The sequence below is a fragment of the Callorhinus ursinus genome, unplaced genomic scaffold (assembly GCF_003265705.2).
Source record: "Callorhinus ursinus isolate GAN/ISIS: 27379988/994484 unplaced genomic scaffold, GSC_fseal_2.0 scaffold20, whole genome shotgun sequence".
NCBI classification, from domain to species: domain Eukaryota; kingdom Metazoa; phylum Chordata; class Mammalia; order Carnivora; family Otariidae; genus Callorhinus; species Callorhinus ursinus.
Window position 1 is genome coordinate 3,108,689 of NW_027397082.1, and position 5,086 is coordinate 3,113,774.

At 46.2% G+C, this 5,086-nt stretch overlaps 1 long non-coding RNA gene across 1 annotated transcript; it reads right to left on the reverse strand.

Moving 5' to 3' along the window:
- Positions 1-1,299: 1,299 nt before the first annotated feature.
- Positions 1,300-3,405, reverse strand: LOC112830768 (uncharacterized). Its single transcript, XR_003210005.2, has 3 exons — positions 3,287-3,405; positions 2,997-3,056; positions 1,300-2,556 (listed from the first exon to the last, which is right to left on the reverse strand). It is a non-coding gene; the product is annotated as an uncharacterized lncRNA (long non-coding RNA).
- Positions 3,406-5,086: the final 1,681 nt, after the last annotated feature.

Here is a 5,086-nt window from a genome sequence, read left to right on the forward strand (position 1 = left end):
AGGATTAAATGAGATATATATATATATATATATATATATACACACACACACACACATATATATATATATATATCAATTTCTGAGAACATGGAATGAGAACATATATCCACCCAAAACTTGTACACAAATGTTCCTAACAGCCAAAAAGTAGAAACAACCTAAATGTCCATCCATCAATGACTGGACAAAATCTGGTACATCCATATGGTAGATTATTCAGCAATAAAAAGGAATGAGGTCCTGACAAATGCTACAAGGATGAGCCTCAAGAACATTCCGCTAAGTGAAAGAAGCCAGTCACAAAGAACCACATATTCTGTGATTCCATTTACATGAAATGTCCAGAATAGGGAAACCTATAGAGACAGAGTAGATTAGTAGTTGCCTGGGCAGGGGTAGAGGAGAATGGGGAGTGATTGCTAGTGGGTACAGGGTTTTCTTTAGGGGCAATTAAAATGTTCTAAAATTGACCATGGTGACGGTTGCACAACTCTGTGAATATACTAAAAGCCACGGAATGGAATGCTTTAAAGGGGTGATTTGTATGGTATGTGAGTCATATCTCAATAAAGCTGCTTTTCAAACGTCTTCAAACAATGCCAGGCACATATTAAGCAGTAAATAAGTGTTAGCTGGGATTCTTTGGAGCTAGGAAAATAGGAATGGGAAAGATGAGCGGATTTTCTGCTCCTTGAAGCTTGCACTCATAGAATTCACTTCTGTATCCCATGCATCGTGGAGCACAGGGCTGGCACATGGCCCACACTTGCCATCGTCAGACCGTGTGCCTCCTGTGAAGTCCTGTTGTCTTCAGGACTTATGTGAAGACGTGACTTCTGATGTCTGGCTAGTACCATCTGCCTGTCCGTCCTTGCCCCTGAACAAAGCTCACCACCCTCTCATGGCCCACATGGCCAGGTCACCAGGTTTGCTTCTGGATTTTCTCTACTCCTGACTTGGCTTTGTCCTCTTCTGTAAAGCAAGCAGGAACTCAACGTCTCCTCTAGCCTTGCTGTTTGGCGTGAGGTTCTTTGACCAGCAAAGCATCTGCAATGCCATGGAACTTGTAAGAACCACACCCAAATCTCAGGCACTGCCCCAGGATGACTGAATCAGAACCTGTGTTTTGACAAGATCCCCAGGTGATTCATTTGTACACTGAAGGTTGAGAAGAAACTCTGAAGCCCCTTCCGGCTGTCAAGCTCTATGATTCTATGGGAAGGCATCCAGTAACACCAGCCAAAATACATGGAGCCCTTACTCTGTGCCAGGGCCTCACCCGCGATTCCATCTCATTTCCACACGAGCTCCAAGCAGGGGCAATTGTGGTGCTACTTTACAGGACAAGGAGCTGAGGCCTGGCTCAGAAAAGCTGGGTTTCTCTGCTGAGGTCACCTCACTAACTGGGGACAGAGCTGGATCTCAAATCAGGTGGGCCCGACTTCAACCACCCTTCATGCTGCGTTGTCTCAGGGGTCCAGGTGATGCTTTGGAGAGGAACCGACATCAGAATTTTGCATTGCCAGATGGTGAGGAGTTTGCCAGGCACTTTGCCATTTTGCCGTGATGGGAGACAGATATTCCAGGGGGAAAGCAAGAGCAAGGGCAGTGGTCCAGGGCTGGGAGAAAGTCTGGCAAGTCCAGAGAGCCACCTGAAGTGTTGTTTTAATAAAATGAATGATAATTTGGCAAGAGCTGGTTTCTGCTGAGCACAGCATGGGAGGAGGGGGAGGTAGTCAAGTTACCTAAATTATCAGCAAGTTTCGATAAAGTCTAATGACCGTTTTAATGTGTTTTCTGAAGATGCTACTTACTGAGGTGAAATGTATCATACTGAGCAAATGTATCATATGCTCACGTGCTGGAGAAGGATCATTCTTGTGGATTGAACTTGCTTTTTATAATTTAGCTGCCACGATTTAAAAAGGGTCAACTTCACCTTCGCCAGGTCAAGCGTCTCAAGGGTCATAGACCCAGGAGTCTCTCCTTGGATGGAGGGACCATCACCAAGGAACTCCACGCTTGTTGGAATACTTCCTGTGTTTGCCAATCTGCCCAAGGTTCTGAAGTTGTCCTCAAGGGGTCCTCATATGACTGGGCAAAGTGTCACAGAGTCACAGTGGTGAGGCCAGAAGTCATCTCATAATAGATTGTAGCCATGGTGAAAACCCTCAAAATCAAATCTAAGAGGCATCCATTGGAACAGCCATTTTTAACCCCATCTTTAAAGATTTTGTTAGAGTCTTTGCGCCAGTGACGAATCACTTGGTAAAACCAAAAGAAAGAAAAGATAATCAACACATCCTTCTCCTTCACTTGGATTTTCCTCTTCTGAGGAAGTATCTGAATCATTTAGGAAGAATTGTGCTGTAAGGCACAGAAACTGCAAGGAAACGTGGTCTAAATAGCAAAGAGATGTAACAAGTAGCTCCAAGTTAGGGCAGCTCCAAGGGCTTGCTATGGGATGGCTTCTCCATATGTCTAACTCAGAGTATTGTTTTGTCCTCTTGTTGGCTTCCCTCATGGTTCCAAGATGGTAGCAGCAGTTCCAAAAATCTAGTGACATAAAAAAAGGAAGTGTCACCTTATGTGTTTCTTTTAAAAAGGTTTGAAGCCTTTCTAGAAGGCCCGTCACCAGTCTTCTCACATTTCATTGGCCATAACTGTGTTATATGCCCTTCCTTCCTTCCTTCCTTCCTTCCTTCCTTCCTTCCTTCCTTCCTTCCCTTTCCTTTCCTTTCCTTTTAAAAGATTTTACTTATTTATTTGAGAGAGAGTGAGAGAGTACAAGTGGGGGGCGGGTAGAGGTAGAGGGAGAAGCCGACTCTCCACTGAGCAGGGAGCCCGATGTGGGACTCAATCCCAGGACCCGGGGATCATGACTTGAGCTGAAGGCAGAGGCTTAACTGACTGAGCCACCCAGGCGCCCCTATATGCTTTTTCTTAATCCAATCACCAGCAAGCTACAATTGGCTTCAGTCAATGGAGATTTGTACCCTGGGGGTGCAGAGGACACTTTCTCCAAGCACTTGTCTGGGTTGGATAAGGGTGAAGTCCTGGGGGGAGAAAAAAAAAAACAATCAAAGCTGTACCAGTAAGAAAGAATAGCAGGGGGCATGGATTTGGGTAGGCAATCAATCGGATTTGCTAGTAATCACGTATTCATGGCAATGAAAAATTTCTTGAAACTCTGAAATCAAGGGGTGTCAACTATTGGTACAAGAGTGCCGTATAACAACCACAAAATTACAGATGCATCGGAAAAATAACCATTTATTTAACTCACGGGTCTGTTGTCTAATCTAGACCGTGCTTGGCTAGGGGTCTAGGCCTCCTCTCCACCTGACCCTTACCCTCCTTCTGTGACCAGCAGACTAGCTTGAGCATGATCTTCTCATAGAGGTGACAGGGGTGTGGAAGCCCAAGCCCCAGTGAGTAAGCATGTCTCAAGCCTCTACTTGCATCATGTCTGCTAATGTCCTATTGGCCAAAACAGCTCACATGGCCAAGTGCAACCTCAAGGGGCTCCACCCCTTTAGTGGGAGGGGCTTCAGAGTCAGATGGCTGACGGCTAGGATGGGGGCGGATGAGCTGGAGTCAATGAGACAATCGCTAACGGGGAAACGCAATATTAAGTCAAAAAGAAAACAAAGGGTAACTTTAACAATATTTTTGCTTTTAGACTGCACTTTAAAGATTCAAAGACTTCTTTTCAGAATGTAAAGGAATTTGGGAGTGTTCAGGTGAATATAAACATTTAAAAATTTGTGTGTGTGTAGATTGCAAAGGGCCTCAAAAAGCAGATTTTTCTAGCTGTGAATACCGCCAGCATCTGTGGTTGTATTAACACCGTACATCAGAGTACCAGTTTCCGCAGAGCTAACTATTCTCATCGCCCCATCCTTCTCTTAAAAAGCAATACGTATGGTCTGTACTGAGGAAAGAGAGACCACATAAATGAGAACAAACAAGCCATTTACTTAGAACAGAAACTCAAGAGCAGGCAGGGGAGTGGGGAAGCTTTATAGGGAGGAAGAGGGAAGACGTTAAGCGTGCCCCAACTGGAGACTGTTGGGGAAGTTGGAGGTGGATGACTGGAAATGGGGACTTTTGTGTCATTGGTCTTGAGTTGGAAGCGGGGGCAAGACATAGGGAAGCTGGCGGGCATCGACTGAGCCCTGGCCTTTCTGGCCGGACTGCTGCCGAGGCTGTGCTCTGGCTTCCTGGGGAGGTTGCTACGGAGGTTATGGTCAGAGTGACGCTGTCAGCCATGCTGTGGCCAGTGTCTGTTTCTATATTAGTCTCTCAGGACCGATGGTGGGAGAAAGCCCCAGCTCCTCAGCATGGTGAAAGAGCCCTTCACTCTGGGCTCCAAACTTTTCTGTCTCCGCTCCAGACATCGACGCCACCAGCACCCCCAGAGACACACACAGCTGGCCCCTCACCACCGCGGCCACAGGGCATCTCCGCGGTCCCAGAATATAGTGTGTTCCCATGTCCTGCCTGCTTTACACCTGTCCATCCAGGTTGGGCTCAAGAGCCCCACCCCTGCACCTCTCCAAAGCTTTTTTCCTCTTTCCCCCAGACAGAATGAATTGTTCCTGCCTTTGTGTCACCCAGACAGTTTGTGGGAACATTTACTAGGATGGGCATGGATCACATTGTGTGAAAGGCATGTGTGACCAGCTTGTCTCCTCCCCTGTGCTGTGAATACCTTGAAGGAGAGCATTTGGCTTTACTGGGGCCTAGTAAAGGACTTTGCAGAGAGCAGGCTCAAAACAAAGGCTCTTTGGAAGGAAGGGTGGGAGAGAAGGCCATAGATAGATAAGGTTGACAGATAAAATGCAGGATACTCAGTTAAATTTGAATTTCAGATAAACAATTTTTAAAATATAAGTATGTTCCAAATATTGGAACATATGGTTTCTTACGAGCTAACATGAAGCCTTTCTTGGCTTCTTATGAGCAAATAGGGGCACCTGGGTGGCTCAGTCAGTTAATGCTCTGCCTTGGGCTCAGGTCATGATCCCAAGGTCCTGGGATCAAGCCCTGCATTGGGTTCCCTGCTCAGGTGGAGTCTGCTTCT